General features: G+C 43.9%; 1 protein-coding gene across 1 annotated transcript in view; it reads left to right on the top strand.

Moving 5' to 3' along the window:
• The window catches only part of ARID5B (AT-rich interaction domain 5B), a 227,130-nt gene that overhangs the window by 138,211 nt on the left and 67,698 nt on the right, over positions 1-21,221 (top strand). The window lies entirely within an intron of this gene.

The raw sequence follows: 21,221 nt of genomic DNA, 5'->3' as shown, positions 1-21,221 counted from the left end.
TGAGACACTTTTCTGTTACATTTGGAGAGTATTTGCAGTTATCATTTGCCTTTATAACAGCAATGACTCATTTCAACGATCTTGGAATATAAAAGAGATTTTTCAAATACACTCTTCTGTACATGAACAGAAAGTCCTAGAAGATTAGTGATAAAAATAAGTTATAAAACAAAACAGGCTACGGTTGTATATCCGATTTAGTCATATGTAGCCTTGCAATTTGTAATGGATTGCCTTATGTTAAAATGTTATACCTTTTGGATTCCTGGTATTACTGGGTATGGTAATGTAGCTATTTTACCATTCTTTTATAACTCTCTTGACCTGGGTAATTTGTATAGATTAAGAATTATACATCAACTTAAACAATTTAGCAGCTGAGGAAGGAGCTATTAGCTATCAGCTTGATAAATATACTGGCGTAATGTAGCAAATAAAGATGTAATGAGGTCTGATGAATTGTAATAAGTGGGACTGGTCATGAATGTGTGAGCTGACTTAGGAAAGGAAATATGTGACATTCAATAGTTTTTAATAGTTTTTTAATAGCAGTGGGCGCAATAAGAAAATCAACAGAACTGGGAAGGAAAACGTAGAGTAAGAGGTTGAGATAAAGGTTTTGAAAGTAAAAGCAAATAAAAGATAGGTCAGTTCTAGCAAGTCTAGCCTTTCGCACTTCCCTGTGGATCCAAGAGAAGTCAAAATATAAATACAAATTGCTGTGATATCTCTGTTCTTGTCGTTACTGTGAAAAATCGCTTATATGACCGTAGGTGAAAACTCCTTTCTGAAATATCAATGGATAGTAACTTTATATCTGTACAGTCCTTACTTTATATAGGTTCTTAAATTTATAAGCTGTGGCTCAGTTTATATAGGTTCTAAATGTGTTTTCTGAAGTTACCGTATGCCTTTAAGATGCCTTTTTGTACAGTAAACATATTGACCTAGAAATACTTATGAAGGTGGAGCGCAAAGTCAGATCTATATTCCCATATGATCCTTTAAATCGTTTCAGCTCAGATGAATATATGGAAAAAAATAAATAAAGTGCATATAATAGTGAAGCACAGTTTCAAATAATTACACAATTTATTTACTAGACATAAAACACTCCTAGCACTGAAGAGGATTGATATAATTCAATCTCAAATCTCAATCTCAAATAGAATACTTAAAACATACTATACAAAAATAGAAATAGACAAAATAAACAATGGATAAATGAAATGTAAGCCTCTTACAAGATGAAAGTAAGTGAGTTTTATGCAGTCCCAGCTGCTACTCACACACGCTTTGCAATTGTCTGTGCCCAGGTATGGTGTTAACTGGCAGCCGGCTTCTCCTCTTTCCTCCACGGATATCGCGGTGAAAGCAGACCGCTTTGGTAATCCTGGGCGTCGGTAAGGGTTTTCGAGCTTCCCGGGTGCTCCGCCCCTTTTGCGTCTCTACGTCACTACGTGACAAGCGTGCGCGGCGTGAGTCACTGCGTCGTCTACGCGTTTCGCCGAAGCTTCCTCAGGACGTGATGCAGTAATCTTTGTATATATTTTCCTCTTTTCCTCATTCGGTGGTCAGAGAGCCATATATTTTAGCGCTTTTATATTTGAATTGTATTGTTGTTCCAAACATATTGACCTGTTTTAGCCTTTGCAACAAAAAAGTTTTAATAATTTATCAAATTAGTCTCCATTTTTATAAATGCCTTTGTATTCACTAACATTGGACAGCGTTGACAACTCTGTAGCTCACATGTATCTCCAAGTCCTCCTCGTGTAAAGCTTTTCTTAACAAAGTCCAATTCAGATAGCAAATTCTATGTTTCTACACTGGACTCATTTGACAGTTTTCTGTTTATTAGTGTATCTCTGTAGAGAAGTAAGCATACTCTAGTCCAGTGATGGCGAACCTATGGCACGCGTGCCACAGGTGGCACGCCGGGCCCTCTCTGTGGGCACGCGGCCACAGGTCCACCATCACTGCAGAGTAGGCACCTGCCTGTCCGAAACGGCAGGCGCCTACTCTGCTTCCGGTTCGGGAGGCAGGGGAGGGATCTGTGATGCTGATCCCCTGTCCTCCCGCGCGATGCTGTGTGGAGCGTTGCCGAGCGTTACCATGGCAACGCTCCACACAGCATTGCGCGGGAGGACAGGGGATCAGCATCACAGATCCTTCCCCTGCCTCCCGAACCGGAAGCACTGCCTGCCACCACCGGACCACCAGGGATGACGGTACCACCACCGGACCACCAGGGATGGCTGTGTCCCCCCCCCCACTTCATTAAAGGTAAGAAGTAGGGAGGGGGGGATACTGACACACAGCACCCCTACCCCCCCAGAAGTACCCTTACACCCCCAGCACCACCCCTAGCCCCCACAGCACCCCCCCAGAAGTACCCTTACCCCCCACAGCACCACCCCTAGCCCCCACAGCACCCCCCCAGAAGTACCCTTACCCCCACAGCACCACCCCACCCCCCCCAGAAGTACCCTTACCCCCCCAGCACCACCCCTACCCCCCAGCACCCCTACCCCCCCAGCAATACCCCTACCCCCCCAGCAGTACCCCTACCCCCCCTCAGCAGTACCCCTACCCCCATCAGCAGTACCCCTACCACCCCCAGCAGCACCCTACTCCCCCCAGAAGTACCCTTACCCCCACAGCACCACCCCTATCTCCCCAGCACCACCCCTATCTCCCCAGCACCACCCCTACCCCCCACAGCACCACCCCACCCCCCCAGCAGCACCCTACCCCCCCAGAAGTACCCTTACCCCCCACAGCACCACCCCTACCCCCCACAGCACACCCCCCCCAGCAGCACCCTACCCCCCACAGCACCACCCCTACCCCCCACAGCACCCCCCAGCAGCACCCTACCCCCCACAGCACCACCCCTACCCCCCACAGCACCCCCCAGCAGCACCCTACCCCCCACAGCACCACCCCTATCTCCCCAGCACCACCCCTACCCCCCACAGCACCACCCCACCCCCCCCAGCACCACCCCACCCCCCCCAGCAGCACCCTACCCCCCAGAAGTACCCTTACCCCCCACAGCACCACCCCTACCCCCCACAGCACCCCCCCAGCAGCACCCTGCCCCCCAGAAGTACCCTTACCCCCCACAGCACCACCCCTACCCCCCACAGCACCACCCCACCCCCCAGCAGTACCCCTACCACCCCAGCAGTACCCCTACACCCCCCCACACAGTACCCCTACCCACACACAGTACCCCTATACCCCCCCAGCAGTACCCCTACCCCCCCTCAGCAGTACCCCTACCCCCATCAGCAGTACCCCTACCACCCCCAGCAGCACCCTACCCCCCCAGAAGTACCCTTACCCCCACAGCACCACCCCTATCTCCCCAGCACCACCCCTATCTCCCCAGCACCACCCCTACCCCCCACAGCACCACCCCACCCCCCCAGCAGCACCCTACCCCCCCAGAAGTACCCTTACCCCCCACAGCACCACCCCTACCCCCCACAGCACCACCCCACCCCCCAGCAGTACCCCTACCACCCCAGCAGTACCCCTACACCCCCCCACACAGTACCCCTACCCACACACAGTACCCCTATACCCCCCCAGCAGTACCCCTACCCCCCCTCAGCAGTACCCCTACCCCCATCAGCAGTACCCCTACCACCCCCAGCAGCACCCTACCCCCCCAGAAGTACCCTTACCCCCACAGCACCACCCCTATCTCCCCAGCACCACCCCTATCTCCCCAGCACCACCCCTACCCCCCACAGCACCACCCCACCCCCCCAGCAGCACCCTACCCCCCCAGAAGTACCCTTACCCCCCACAGCACCACCCCTACCCCCCACAGCACACCCCCCCCAGCAGCACCCTACCCCCCACAGCACCACCCCTACCCCCCACAGCACCCCCCAGCAGCACCCTACCCCCCACAGCACCACCCCTACCCCCCACAGCACCCCCCAGCAGCACCCTACCCCCCACAGCACCACCCCTACCCCCCACAGCACCCCCCAGCAGCACCCTACCCCCCACAGCACCACCCCTATCTCCCCAGCACCACCCCTACCCCCCACAGCACCACCCCCCCCCCCAGCACCACCCCACCCCCCCCAGCAGCACCCTACCCCCCAGAAGTACCCTTACCCCCCACAGCACCACCCCTACCCCCCACAGCACCCCCCCAGCAGCACCCTACCCCCCAGAAGTACCCTTACCCCCCACAGCACCACCCCTACCCCCCACAGCACCACCCCACCCCCCAGCAGTACCCCTACCACCCCAGCAGTACCCCTACACCCCCCCACACAGTACCCCTACCCACACACAGTACCCCTATACCCCCCCAGCAGTACCCCTACCCCCCCACGCAGTACCCCTACCCCCCACAGCAGTACCCATACCCCGCCAGCAGTATCCCTACCCCCCAGCAGTACCCCTACCCCCACACAGCACAGCACCCCTCTCACACACACATACAGCACCCCTACCCCACGCAGAGCACCCCCCCTCACACACACATACAGCACTCCTCTCACACACACACACACACAGCACCCCCCTCACACACACACACAGCACCCCCCAAACACACACACAGCACCCCCCCAAACACACACACAGCACCCCCCCAACACACACACAGCAACCCCCCAAACACACACACAGCAACCCCCCAAACACACACACAGCAACCCCCCAAACACACACACAGCACCCTACCCCCCCAGAAGTACCCTTACCCCCCACAGCACCACCCCTACCCCCCACAGCACCCCCCCAGCAGCACCCTACCCCCCCAGAAGTACCCTTACCCCCCACAGCACCACCCCTATCTCCCCAGCACCACCCCTACCCCCCACAGCACTACCCCACCCCCCCAGCAGTACCCCTACCACCCCAGCAGTACCCCTACCACCCCAGCAGTACCCCTACACCCCCACACACAGTACCCCTACCCACACACAGTACCCCTATACCCCCCCAGCAGTACCCCTACCCCCCACGCAGTACCCCTACCCCTCAGCAGTACCACTACCCCCCACACGCAGTACCCCTACTTCCCAGCAGTACCACTACCCCCCACACACAGTACCCCTACCCCCCCCACAGTACCCCTACCCCCCCACAGCACCCCTACCCCCCCACAGCACCCCTACCCCCCACACACAGTATCCCTACCTCCCACAGCAGTACCCATACCCCGCCAGCAGTATCCCTACCCCCCACACAGTACCCCTACCCCCCAGCAGTACCCCTACCCCCCACACAGCTCAGCACCCCTCTCACACACACATACAGCACCCCTACCCCACGCACAGCACCCGTCTCACACACACACAGCACCCCCCTCACACACACACAGCACCCCCCTCACACACACACAGCACCCCCCTCACACACACACACAGCACCCCCCTCACACACACACACAGCACCCCCCTCACACACACACACAGCACCCCCCTCACACACACACACAGCACCCCCCTCACACACACACACAGCACCCCCCTCACACACACACACAGCACCCCCCTCACACACAGCACCCCCCCAAACACACACACAGCAACCCCCCAAACACACACACAGCAACCCCCCAAACACACACACAGCAACCCCCCAAACACACACACAGCAACCCCCCAAACACACACACAGCAACCCCCCAAACACACACACAGCAACCCCCCAAACACACACACAACAACCCCCCAAACACACACACAGCACCCCCCCCCCACTTACACAGCACCCCTCATACACTTACACAGCACCCCTCATACACTTACACAGCACCCCTCATACACTTACACAGCACCCCTCATACACTTACACAGCACCCCTCATACACTTACACAGCACCCCTCATACACTTACACAGCACCCCTCATACACTTACACAGCACCCCTCATACACACACACAGCACCCCTCATACACACACACAGCACCCCTCATACACACACACAGCACCCCTCATACACTTACACAGCACCCCTCATACACTTACACAGCACCCCTCATACACTTACACAGCACCCCTCATACACACACAAAGCACCCCTCACATACAACACACACAGCACCCCTCACATACAACACACACAGCACCCCTCACATACAACACACACACACCCCCCCCCCCACACACACACACACGCACCCCCCCCCCACACACACACACACGCACCCCCCCTCCACACACACGCAATTGCCGTGTTGGCACTTTAAGGAAAAAAAGGTTGGCATGTATTGCGGTTTGGGCACTCGGGCTCAAAAAGGTTCGCCATCACTGCTCTAGTCTATAATTCCTTACGTACTATTGTGACAGCTGTAAACACTGAACACAGAATTGTCAATTACCGTATATACTCGAGTATAAGTCGACCCAAATATAAGTCGAGACCCCTAATTTTACCCCAAAAAACTGGGAAAACTTATTTCGCATCATGTACTTTTTGGAATAATAGTTTATTGAAGAAGGCCGAAGACTAGAGAACTGCACTAGAAACCTGGCAAAGATTAAGGAAGTTCCTAACGGCAATGGAGACCAAAAACAGGTCCCCAAATCATTTTAGTAGGTCTCATTCTAGGAAATATCATCATATTCATTAGACACCAGACAATTTCTGACAATAATTGTTTACGGTAGCTTATTACTCAATGTAGTGTAGCTTTGCAACTGGGTAGAGAATGGGGATTTCAAAAATTTATTTTGCATAAATTATATTACACTGACATAATTATCCATTGAGGTAATTTAATATGGATTAAGAAACCGTGAAGAGGTTATGGTGATGGTGTTACACATGTATTGAGGCATCCGAGTTGACCCTTTGTGATCTATCAAAGAAAAGAAGGAAGGAAATAGTGCAGTAGCAAATGATAGATGTTGGGGTTTGTAAAGAGAATTTTATATTTAGTTTTCTGTAGGTTTAAAATATGTTGAATAGAGATGCTATTTTTTTTTTACTCACTTCAGGTCTTCAGCAGTGGTAATTTGGAAATCCTTGGTAAAATGAATGTCTGCGTTTATCTTCATAAGAATACATCCTATCATGATTTTGAGACAAAGTTGGTTTAGTGTGTTCAAATGTATCATATGAGCTTTTAAGAAGAAAAATTATTAGTGAGTTGGAACTTTCTTTGCATTTAGGCCCAGCCGGCACTTTGCATGTCAATATAGGATATGTGAATCAGGTATAACCCAAAACTCTACTTAAAGTGTCTACTAGGTGCCCTACACTATGATTATGAATGTTTGTCGAACATGTATACTGCACGTAAACGTGATACATGAATTCTTGCCATGGTGACTACTACTTTTAATTAGAATTTCTCTTTGCACAATTTCCGTTTTTAGTTTCATTGCATTCCTTTTGATATATTGTTATTAGTAATATGGCTAATGTACAGACATCCAATTTGTATCATTAATTTTCTGCAGACAAATGGAACATTGACCATCATTAGTGAATAGCTTATTGATGAGTTTTAACTATGGTTAATTAGGAAGGGCATCAGAATGTTAGTTTATTGGTTTTCTTAATTTTTTTGACCACAATATGACATTAGAAATATTCAGCAGACCAATTTGTGGATGTTGTTTCCTGCTAAGACTGGATTAACAAAGTATTTAAAACGCCCATGTAAAATTAGAGTTTAAAATATGGATTTTAATTTACTGCCTGTGTTCACGACATTTTCTAATTTTGTTTCTTTGGAATCTGAAACTATGAGCAGAGTTGTGCACTTCCCATGGCTTGATCTTATTTACTGTATCGGTTACAAGACTTGGAACTTATGTCAATAAATCATTCTTCAAAACAGATGAACACTGTGATTGCATTGATTTTTTTATTTTTTTTAAGGCACAAATGGTATTGCAGCATACACTGAAATGTATTTGAAGCACACAATCAAGTCTTTTAAAAATAACAGCAAGAGTATTTTTTATTTCCATATAAGTGTGAGAGAACATGCTTTGCAGATGGTCTTTTAAATATTTAATTTCCCTTTTCAGGAGGCTAGCAGGAAAACAAAAGCATACATTTAGAATGACTGGAATATGAAAAAAGATATTTACTGTTTATTGGAATTGGTAAAATGTTATTTACCTTAATCATACTCTTCCATGTATCAATTTAGTTACAACACATTTGAAAACAGACTCAAATATCACACATAACAATGAGTTTTGCCTCACCTATCACAGCACTTTTTCTTCAGTCAGTCATATATTATTAGTGAGGTATGGTTTGTAGAATAAATTGTCTATGTATTGCCTGTAATAAAATTGAAACATTATACCGAATGTGATATTATAAGTGATTAATTACTGGGGGAAAAAACAGCATTAAATCATAGATTGTATGCTCATTGGTACAGGGACTTCTTAACCTCTTCTTTTTGTTATATTTCATATCTAAATTACTTGTCAAATATCTACATTTTCGAATTGTAAGGCACTATGGAGTAGGTTGGCGCTATATAAATGATAATGTTGATGTCACATAATGTGGTATTAAAGAAATACTCTAATGTTAAACACGTATTTATTTAAAGGACCACTCTAGGCACCCAGACCACTTCAGCTTAATGAAGTGGTCTGGGTGCCAGGTCCAGCTAGGGTTAACCCATTTTTTCATAAAAACTGCTATGTTTGTGAATGGGTTAAGCCTTCCCCTATTTCCTCTAGTGGCTGTCTCATTGACAGCCGCTAGAGGCGCTTGCGTGATTCTCACTGTGATTTTCACAGTGAGAGCACGCAAGCGTCCATAGGAAAGCATTATGAATGCTTTCCTATGTGACCGGCTGAATGCGCGCGCAGCTCGTGCCGCGCGTGCGCATTCAGCTGACGGGGAGGAGAAGAGGAGGAGAGCTCTCCGCCCACCGCTGGAAAAAGGTAAGTTTTAAACACTTACCCCTTTCCAGAGCCCGGCGGGAGTGGGTCCCTGAGGGTGGGGGCACCCTCAGGGCACTCTAGTGCCAGGAAAACGAGTATGTTTTCCTGGCACTAGAGTGGTCCTTTAATTTTTAACATTGGTGGGGTCGTTTTTTACTTAAGAATGCTGAGACTCCTTTGTTTACAAAAACAAACAAACATACAAAATGCTATTCAAGTGTTATTTATTCCAGTGCTGTGAAAGTCTCACTGCAAATCACTGCAGCTGTCCCTACCTTAGTAAAGTCATCAATTCTGATAAGGTTTTGTCCAATCAGATGCTTCACTTAGAGAATTGAGGACCAATCGCACATATACTGAAGTCACCACACTCTGTCAAACCAGTGCTTTCATATTGAATACTGAAAGTCTTACGAAGGAAGTGCCTTTAGTGGCAGTTTGTTTTACAGCGGCTGGAGTCATAGTTTATGCAAAATGTAAATATTGCCAGACAAAAGCCAGGACCAATAAAACGTAGAATTCTGTAGTTGTGTTCATATGAATTCTAACCACATATATTGTTTATTTGCTTTGTGGCTGCCTAGTAAAATTTGGATTAAAAAACATGCAACAAAGTATTTGTTAAAGGGACCCTCCAGGGAGCCCCTGTTTACTCACCTGGTTCCAGCGCCGGGAGCCTCGTGAAGCCGCGCCCCCTATTTAGTCAAAATGACGAAATAGGCGGGCGCGAGCAGGGAGCAATCAGACGCTTCCATTTGGAAGCGTCATTGCTCCCTTGTGCGCATGCGCAGCTTCGCCACACATGCGCACAGACTTCAGAGGGCGGCATTCATGCCGCCCTCTGAAGTCCTCAGCGCACTACCACGCATGCGCGCGGTGTGAGCGGCCGCGAGCTGAGCTGACTGACAGCTCAGCTCGCGGTCTTTGCCCGACCCCCTCCTCTGCTGACAGGCTGGAGAGAGAAGGCGCGCACACAGTGCCTTCTCTCTCCAGCACACGTCAGACGTATTTTCAAACGTCTGACGTGTACAGGGCCTTTTTAGGGCCCTGCATGATAGGAAGTGCCTCTAGTGGCCGTCTGAGTTACATCAATCAATGTAAACACTGTATTTTCTCTGAAAATACGGTGTTTACATGAGAAAGGTTGCAGGGAGCTATAGATCTCACCTGAACAAATACATTAAGCTGTAGTTGTTCAGGTGACTATAGTGTCCCTTTAAGGATATAGAATTTTGTTTGTTGGAAGACTTATTACTTTTGTTTCAGCCAAGGTCCATGATCAATACCATAGAAAGAAAGGAAATTATAAAATGTCCTTATTATAACAGCACAGAGATGAAACCCATGCATTTATCTGATCTGTGCTGATGCCATAGATGCTTGCTGGATGTTTCATGTTAAGAAACAGGAGGTGCCAGTGTCTGTGTTCCCTCCATCTGGAACCCCAAAAACAATGGACACAATCTACTATTTTTTTTTATCACGAGTCCATTTAAAAATAATGAAAATGGATGTAACCAGTCCTTTGTGTTAAAGAAGACCTGTAACGTAACAGATGTTTGTCTAAGGCATGTTGTGTTTTGAATGTATTGACGATGCAGGTAATTATCCTATGTAAGAAAGAGAATCTCAAATTTGTCATGACCACAGATAAATATATCTTTATATAATAGTTAGTGCCCGGGTAGATGTTGGAACATTGGCTCTTGGTCTGTACGCGAGGTGAGAGGGTATATTAAGGAAACCCCAATTTGTAGTGAAAATGAAACTGGAAAATATGGGAAGCCATAGCTGATTTTAAAAATTTGTGTGACATGTCATGATTTCCTTTTATTCCAGAAGTTTGGTCATTAAGGGGTTAAAGGGTTAATCCTGTTTTGTATTTTATTTTTGCAATTACGGAATAAGATAGCGACTAGTTCTATAATATCTGATGGTTGTCTGTATCCGCGTAATTGGTAGCTCGCTTTATGTGTATGTATCAAATAGTACCTATCTTGGTATAAAATAAAGATTAACAAAAAATGTGCAACTGATGCAAATCTACATATGCAATTTTAGTTAACATTTTGCAAAGTTGGTTATTATATTCAATATAAATGTTTAGTGAATAGACTCCTAAAAGTGGGTGAGAGAAAAAAATGCTTGGAACTTTTGTTATTTTTTTAGCATCTAAAATATGTTACAAGGAAGGTTTTCTATGAAAGGTGTGTTTAAAATTTGGTATTTAGCAAAATGGTATTCTGACAAGTGATATAGTACTGTGTGACACATCCGGACAAATCCAGACTCAAGTCTCTTTTTGTAAATGTTTGTGACAATAATTTGTTATTTGTGTGACTGAAAAACGCTAATTTTTTTGTTTTCTATACAATACGTTTCGCATAGACTGGTGTATAGAAGAAAAATCACTAATTTTTATATCTCAATATAAAGGGGGGGATTCCCCTTTTTAAGGTGTGCTGCCTTGCTGTAATATTCCCTGTTTCTTATCAGCGCTGAACCTTATCCTGATCTTTACTATATCTCAATATATGCTTGATTTATCCTTAAGGAATTTGAATACTTAAATAAATCCTGTTTTCTCCATATTAGGAAGTTCTACAGAATACCATCATTTAAGCTTTTATAAAGTGCCATAACCCGTTTATGCATCAATCTAAATTTAGCATACAAATAAACATTGCATACTGCGGCAGACTGCTTTTTATGAGCGTTCGGCTTAATGTAAAATCAAACTTGGCAATTTAAACTGATCAGCACCATGCATGTCGTTCACAATTTTAGATTTTTTTTTTTTTAATAAATGTTCCTTTTCAATGCAGGATTAAAAACAGCATTGAAAGTAGCACTCAATCATAAACTTTGCTTCAGGGTAATGTCTTTTTTCTTCTTAAAGCTATTGTCTAGCTAAAATAGTTTACTTGACGGTTAAGACTGCATGATCCACAATACATCACAGTTGTTATTGTATTTGACGGTTGTGTAACACTAGAGGGCAACTGTGAGTCTTCCACCAACATAGCTGAAATGGTTTAAAATCATCTCTAAATGCTTAGCAGAAGGCTATTTTTTCACTGCTTGCTAAGTTTAACATGTGTAACCCTTAGAGTCTACTTTGACAGCAAATAATAACGAATAACAAAATGAAGTTGTTCTATAGAGGAAATACAGACGGAACGTTTTAGAGAACAGCTTTTGCCCAAATAAGGAATTTTTTTTTTTCTTTTTCTTTTCTTTTTTTTTTTTTTTCCCCCGGGCCCATGTGTTAGATAATGATCAACTGACAGTTGGTCATGAGTTAATAGTACTGAATGCTGAAATATGCAGACCATGTGTTATATTATAACAGCTCTGGTAAGAGACGAAAACAGGGCTAAAGTTAGGAATAAAAAAAAAAAAACCCAGAGCCAAGTGTGAATTACTTTACACTGTAATTACTTCTGTTGAGTCATCAACAAAGTGATAAAAGATTATTGTCTAAAAGGCTGATTCTACAAGCAGCTTGTTTATTACGTAGCTAATCTATGGGAAAAGTTTTTTGTTTGTTTTTTTAAATCGATTTTTGTTGCACCATAAAAAAACAAAACAAAACAAAAAAAACTTGTATAACTGCCAGAGCACTCGGAAGCTGTTTTTTTGCTTTGTTTTTTTTCTTCCCAAAAAAAGGATGATTTTGGTATTGTGTGTTTCGTATTCATTTTTCATCCATGTGAGCAGTATTCAATATGTTATCTAAAATCTCTCGTGGACATTTTGAACAGCTTGGAGTTATTACTGCAGTTACTGTGCTCCTATTAATCATGAAAAATCAGCTACTAGATAAACCAGTTCTCATTTGAAAACAATGTGTTTAAAGAGGGTCTGTCACCTCTGTTATGTTTTTCAGCCAATAGAAAACTTAATATTATAACACAATACAATGTAATACTAGCCTAAAGTGCTAACCACCAGAGCCAAGTGTCTGTTTGGCTCTACTTTTGTGAGTGGGATAATCATTTCTGATATTATTTAAATTGTTTAAATGTGTCTGCACTATTTTGTTCCTCTGTTATATGTTACAGAATACCGAGATACGTATTTATTTTGTACACTGATTAAATTTTTTTGATGCTCCACCCCATTGCGTATTGTTTTTGGTACTTTTTAATACTAAAGGTGTTTTTTTGTTGTTGTTTGTTTTTTATTGTTTAGGCACTTCCTGGGAGACAGTGTAAATCATTTTAATCCCATTACCCCAGTGTATGTGCACACTATCATAGGATAAATGTCTTGTACTCTTGCTGGCATTATGAAGCTATGTTTTTTTTTGTTTTGTTTTTTAATAATGAACATTTTATTTTTAATTTTACCATATACATTATTATCATTATTTTTATTACAATTAGAATTATTGGCATTTTGAAGGTGCCAACATATACATGGCTGCCCAGGCATAGACTGGCATACAATGTAAATAACTAGTATGCCAGTGATTCCAGTGTGCATGCCCAACATCATGGGAGGAATGACCACTGTTCATTGACAGTATTATAAAGCTATGATGTCAGGGTTTACATGCTCTTGTCGCATGAATCACAAAAAGTTGTCATCATCAGTAATTGGAAGTACTGTAGTTCTAAATGTGTTTTACACTCGGCTCCATGAACAAATTGGTTACATTTATTGGGGTACGTTGGAATGAAACGGTTGCAAAAAAAAGTTATTGTACTTAGGATCCTTACATCTCAAGATATTGACTTATTTTAGAACTATTTTGCCCCCATTAGAAATGCTAGGGAATACTGACAGTTATTGCACATCTGAACAGTTGAAGTTGACATGTTCTTAAAAAATAAATAAAATAAAAAAATAAAAAAAAATCTGTATTTGTTAAATATGTTTTTTTTTTTCCGTTTTGGGTGTGTGATTTTCTACATAAGTTGGTTAAGTACATTGTTAAACGAGAGCTGGTGCATTCTTTGATATCCTGCGATGAAAGGCTTTAGGTAAATTAAAATACTGTTTCATCTTTGTTTGATTAAACTAAATGTGAATGCTAACTTATTAATAACCATAATAATGTCTGAATTAACTATTAACTCACAGAAACTACACTTTGATCTGAAATCTTTAAACCGAACAGTCAATGGCTTTTACTATTTGGCGAGAACTCAAAGCTTTGCGCAGAGAGCATCTGAGCCAAGATCCAATAAAAAAAATAAAGTAGCAATCGGCAGGTGACATGGCCTTATTAAGACTGTGTTTAGCATACTATTCTTTTTAATGAATTGTAAAGTAAAATATCAATTTATTAGTGATTCTGTTCTTCAAGTCATGTGGATCAATTAAATTAATAGAGAATGTAGAATTAGCTACGCCGTGACTTCGTTTGGCTACATATCGTCTCAATGTCAGGTGTCTGTTCTACTCTAGTTTGACCTTCTTTTCTACGAGTTCTATGATTCTTGGGGTTGATTTTGGGAGTGGGTTAAAGATTTACAGATGCTTCTACGGGGCTCTCGTTTAAAATGGCTGTTCTTCTCTTTTCATGTTGTGTAAATACTTAGTACTTGTAAGTTTTTGTTAAATACACAGAATGAATGCGTTTTAAATGTTTGTTGTTTTTAGATATCACACTGTTTTGCTACATTAACCTCTGTTGATCAAATATAAGCATCCGTCCATAACATTTGATTCTCACATAATATTATTTTATTCTAGTTTGATATTATCTAAATTACAATATCTTATGGCTATTTAATCAGGAGTTTAAATACAAGATTGGAGACTAGCTACATAGTCTCTGTCAATTGAGCCTTTAGGTCAAGCATGTCAAAGGCTAACACGGGCCAAATAAACACAAGTTTATGTGGGCCGCATGAACCAAAACTTCAGTTTTCATAGAAACTTAGGTCTATTTAGAAAAGTACAGTATAAAATAAGTGCCTAACTGACACTGGATGTCCTCACACTCGTAGGGCTTCAAAGTAAACAAAAGAGCAAATTTATTTTAAGGAGATATTCATTTGCATATAACCAATGTTTCAGTCCAACTACCTCTACATATTAATAAATGTTTGGTAATGGGACTGAAATGGTGAATGTAGGGTGTTGCACAGCTGTAAAAAACAAATGACGTTATCTTGTTGATTTTGAAGTCCTATGAGAGTGTTCTTCACTTTGGCTGAGATCATCAAACTTGATGATCTCCGCCAATCCAATGCTTTCCCATAGGAAAGCATTGGGAGGCTATTGTACATGTGTGGCAAAAAGCTGCACGGCCAATCAGCATCTCCATGGGGAGCGTTTAGCACCTCCATGCAGACCCAATCTAATACACTGCCTCCTCCCCCCATTCTAATACACTGCCCAGAAATCCAAAACACTGCCTCCTCCCCCATTCTAATACACTGCCCACAAATCCAATACACTCCCTCCCCTCTAATGCACTGCCCGCTCCAGCCAATCTACTACACTGCCCCTTAATCTAATACACTGCTCCTTCTCCATCCACTCTAATTGAATACACTGTCCCCTCCCCAATTTAATACACTGACCCCCCCTCCCTCCCTCCCCAAATTTAATACACTGCCCCAAGTTAACACACTACACAGGAAGGTCCCTCAAGCCCCTCTTCCACTACCTTAATATTTTTATTTATTTATTATTGCCATTTATATAGCGCCAACAGATTCCGTAGCGCTTTACAATATTATGAGAGGGGGATTTAACTATAAATAGGACAATTACAAATAAACTTACAGGAACAATAGGTTGAAGAGGACCCTGCTCAAACGAGCTTACATTCTATAGGAGGTGGGGTGTAAAACACATTAGGACAGGAATTTACACTCAAATAAGGTGGTCTGCCCTTTAGGAGAGGGCAAGAGACAGGTATGTGAGGTAAGGGTTAGTCTTGGAGGCCATAAGCTTTCCTAAAGAGATGGGTTTTAAGGCACTTCTTAAAAGATGCAAGACTAGGGGAGAGTCTGATGGCGGTAGGCAGGCTATTCCACAGGAAGGGAGCCGCCCGCGAGAAGTCCTGCAAGCGCGAGTTGGCCGTACGAGTGCGGACAACGGACAGGAGGTGGTCACGGGCAGAACGGAGAGACCGAGAAGGGACATACCTATGGATCTGTGAGGAGATATAAGAGGGGCTAGAGTTGTTCAGTGCTTTATAGGTGTGAGTTAGTACCTTGAATTGACTCCTATAGCATACAGGAAGCCAATGTAAGGACTGGCAGAGGGGTGAGGTGTGAGAGAAACGACTAGAGAGGAAAATCAATCTAGCAGCAGCATTCATTACGGACTGTAAGGGTGCAGTACGGCTATTGGGGAGACCAATCAGGAGAGGGTTACAATAATCCATGCGGGAAATTACTAGAGCATGGACAAGCTCCTTGGTAGTATCTGGTGCAAGAAAGGGGCGGATGCGGGCTATGTTTTTAATATGAGCCACCCGTACTCCAGTTCCAGCACTGCTCTGCTAAACTGTATAAAGGGTCACATATGTAAAAAAAAACCTCTGTTATTAAAAACTATTTTCCCACCATAAATAGGGCTTCTCATGCACCTTTGACCCCTTGTATCCAAGTAATATCACAGAAGTTGGCATTTGTTACTAATTATATTTGCATTAGAGTGCATACTGGTTATTGTAATAATACAAACTATAGAAACTCATATTATAGATGAGTTCTATAATACGTTTGTCCTTATTTTATTAATTTAACGCATGTGGCAGAAAATATATGGTTTCGTTTTCATTTTGGGATTGGGGATATAAGGAGGACATTCGGGTCGTTGAATGAATGATCTCGATACTTTTAATTCAGCTGTAAAAAATAAAATAAAAGGATTTGAAAGTGTTATGGAAAAGGCCCATACACCCCTTACCTTTAGTTTATTACGGATGAACTCCAAGGTCTTTTGTTCAGCGCCAGTCAGCTCTGTCACCCCCACAAACTTTTTGACTCCGAGGCTTAAATCAGGAAACCTTGTACAGGGTACCATTGATAGCATTAAAGTGTCAGCTGATGCTCTCAGCCTGCCAGTAGCTCCCCATTCCCGAAATGGCTTGAGAAAAATAAGTATATAGCTGAAGCCATTTTGTGAATGTAGAGCTACAGATACGCTGCCCTCACACTCTGTGGTTTCCTATTTTTATACCCGGACTCAAACAGATGTGGAGGGAGCAGGACTTTAGGGTTAAAGGTAAGCCAGTGCCGATGAAGTTGTTATGGTGCTCTGAGTGTTCCTTTAATATACATTAGCCATTTTTCAAAATGTATTTTGTTTTCAAGAAATCAGCACATAATGTCCCAGTGAAGTAGTGATGTAATAAAATAATGCGGCGTCTGTGTATATCTGCGCAATCTCACCTGGACAGCATTACTCATTCATTATTTATAGCTGTTGATCTTTGGCATTCCAGATATAATAATCTTCTATTCTTAATCACACCGTGTGATGAGTTCCAATTCAATGTGTGTTAAGTATCCGTTTGCAACAACCGTTGCAGATCTATTATTTGCGTGTAACATAATAAACAAACGTAGCTTTTAAGTTACAGAAACTGACATATTTCTGTGGTTATCAATTCTTCTTTCACTTACTTAGTGACGTGGTTACTGGGGTGAGGTGTACTGGAGATGTAAATGTAAATATAAAGCATTTTTAGGCATTGACCTGTTCCTGAGACGTTCTGTGTATACAATAGGCATATTAATTTTCTCTGTGTGTTCCTTAATATTTCCAAGCAACTATGCCATACTAGAACATCGATTTTCCTCTTAAGTGCTTATTCCCATGATATATTGGGATAGAATATGGGTCATGGTAGAGGAACAATGAGGATAGTCAACTTTCATATCAACGCATTCACATTGATGATTCTAGCATTTGTTGATAATAGAAATTGTATACATTGACTACTTATTGATCTGGTCTTCTAGGGATACTACATGGTTTAATTTCATATCTGATTAGTTTTAGTGCTGTACTGATCAATGTGCTGGAGTGGGTTAAAGAGGTTCTCGTTCACGCCAAACATGATACAATATTGCCTTATAAGTGAATATGTTGCCATAGCAGCATACTTAGCATATAGCTGGTGATACAGTGTTACTTTGTGCAGGTGTCTATTGTTATGGAAATTTGAGGCATCATCTGTTATCTGTTAAAAAAAAAAAAAAAAAAAACATTATCTGTGTTAGTATTTGGGAAATTTAAAGACACACTATCGTCACTTAAACAACTTTAGATTCATTAAGTGGTTTTAGTGTATAAGTCATGCCCCTGCAGTCTCACTGCTCAATTCACTGCCATTTAGGAGTTAAATCACTTTTGTTTCTGTTCATGCAGCTATAGCCACACCTCCACTGGCTGTGACTCACACAGTCTGCATGAAAAACTAAATTGTTTAATTTTCAACCAGATGTTACTTACTTTAAAAGTTTATTTTTTTTATCTCCTGCTCTGTAAATTGAACTTTAATTACACAAAGTAGGTTTAGCAAGCTCTTAACAGAACAGGATATAAGAAATTCTACATTAAATAGAATTTGCAATATAGGAAGTGTAAAGATTAGATGACTCTACAAGAGTCTACAAGAAGTTTAGGAAGGCTGCCTGAGACACATGCAGGTAGGTGTGACTAGGCTGCATAAACAAAGTGGTTTAACTCCTAAATGGCAGAAAATTGAGCAGTGAGACTGCAGGGGCATGATCTATACACCAAAACGGCTTCAATAAATTAAAGTTGTTTTGGTGACTATAGTGTCCCTTTAAATTTGACAAGTACCAACACAGATAATGCTTTTTCTGGTTCCCTGTAACAGATGTATTACTCTCATTAGGAATATGTTATACCCATCATTTTTAATACAAATGAGCTGCAGGGCAGTGACTACTATCTGTGGAGCTGCTGATGATTTGTTTTTAATTAATTTTTAAATGATGGTCAGCATCCTAATTGTAGCAAATAAAAATATTTTCATAAACAAAACAAAGACCATTTAGTTTAATGGATGTGACTGGAGGCACTGGTGTTAAAGGAATTGTTATGACTGTGTGTTGTATCACTATGGCTCACTGTGAGCCCACCAGAAGGGAAAATAAGTATTTCAAATGCTAAGTTTTATACTATTTGTGCCACGCATAATGTGTAAATGTAATATATATACTTTACAACAATCAAACTATCAAATGTGTATAATAAATAACTTCTGTCCCATATTCATTTAAAATCTAACTTAAAGGGACACTATAGTCACCAGAACAACTACAGCTTAATGTTGTCTATAGTCAGTCCCTGCAGGCTTTTTAATGCAAACACTGTCTTTTCAGAGAAAAAGCAGTGTTTACATTGCTCCTTGGAGAAACGTCTAGTGGCCACCCTTAGAGGGCCACTGGAGGTTCTTTCTGGGGCAGTGCTGTACAATGTGCAGTACCAACATTCAGGGCTGGCCTTAGGCCTTTGGGCGCCCTGTGCGAGAAATCTTCACAGCGCCCCCCCCTTTCCTGTCCCCCCTCCCCCACTCCTTCCCCCTTCCCACACACCCTTTCACACACACACACACACACACACACAGGCAGACAGCCATACACACCCACACACAAAAAAACACACGCAGACAGTCACACACAGACAGCCACACACAAACACACACACAGACAAAGAATGTGACGGCAGATAAGAACCATTCGGCCCATCTAGTCTGCCCAGTCAGTCACACATAGGCAGTCACACACACACACACACACAGGCAGACAGCCACACACAGACAGTCACACACACACAGAAAGTGACAGCCACACACAGACAGTCAGTCACACACACACACAGGCAGACAGCCACACACACACAGGCAGACAGCCACACACACACAGGCAGACAGCCACACACACACAGGCAGACAGCCACACACACAGGCAGACAGTCACACACACACAGGCAGACAGTCACACACACAGGCAGGCAGTCACACACACACACACACACACAGGCAGTCACACACAGGCAGGCAGTCACACACACACACACACACACACACACACAGACAGTCTCACACACACACACACAGACAGTCACACACACACACACACACACAGACAGTCACACATATACACAGACAGTTACATACACACAGGCAGACAGTCACACACACACACACACACACACACACATACACAAGCAGACAATCACATAGTTAAGTCTCTGTTCCTTGTGGAGGCAGACAGGCAGTGCAGCTCCTGGATTCTGGTTGTTGGGGGAAGCAGGGACTCCTTCCTGCTTCCCCTGCAGCAGTTAGATGGCTTTTTAGCTCCGCCCCGCCGCACGCTAAGCCACGCCCCCACTGCACGCTAAGCCCCGCCCCGCCGCATTTTTTTTTATCCCGGCCATGTGTGAGCTGTGCGGCCACAGGGCTCCCCCTGCTCCATGGCGCCCTGTGCGGTCGCACAGCTCGCACACCCCCAAGGCCGGCCCTGCCAACATTCAGTGTCTCCATGCTCTGCATGGAGACATTGAATTTTCCCCATAGAGATGCATTGATTCAAGCATCTCTATGAGGAGATGATGATTGGCCAGGCTGACATTTGGCCCCGCCCTCGCCCTGGCTCTTTGACGATCTCAGCCAATTCAATGGTTTCAATGCCAATTTATGCATTGAAAGCATTGGGAGAGCATTGAATTGGCTGAGGTAATTAATTCTGATAATGTCTGCCAAGGTGGTGGATCGGGGGCAGGGTCAGCGCAGGCAGACCCACGCGGCACTGGAAATAAGGTGAGTTTTGTTACATTCTAAGGGGGTAAGGAAGGGCAAGAACAGGCTAGGACAGGAGTAAGGAAGGCTAGAACAGGCTAGGACAGGAGTAAGGAAGGGCAATAACAGGCTAGGACAGGAGTAAGGAAGGCTAGAACAGGCTAGGACAGGAGTAAGGAAGGCTAGAACAGGCTAGGACAGGAGTAAGGAAGGGCAAGAACAGGCTAGGACAGGAGTAAGGAAGGCTAGAACAGGCTAGGACAGGAGTAAGGAAGGCTAGAACAGGCTAGGACAGGAGTAAGGAAGGCTAGAACAGGCTAGGACAGGAGTAAGGAAGGGCAAGAACAGGCTAGGACAGGAGTAAGGAAGGCTAGAACAGGCTAGGACAGGAGTAAGGAAGGCTAGAAAGGCTAGGACAGGAGTAAGGAAGGGCAAGAACAGGCTAGGACAGGAGTAAGGAAGGCTAGAACAGGCTAGGACAGGAGTAAGGAAGGCTAGAACAGGCTAGGACAGGAGTAAGGAAGGGCAAGAACAGGCTAGGACAGGAGTAAGGAAGGCTAGAACAGGCTAG

Source organism: Pelobates fuscus, chromosome 10 (assembly GCF_036172605.1).
Source record: "Pelobates fuscus isolate aPelFus1 chromosome 10, aPelFus1.pri, whole genome shotgun sequence".
Classification (NCBI taxonomy): Eukaryota; Metazoa; Chordata; class Amphibia; order Anura; family Pelobatidae; genus Pelobates; species Pelobates fuscus.
Note: the sequence above shows the minus strand (reverse complement) of the source record. Positions and strands in the feature narration are given on the sequence as shown.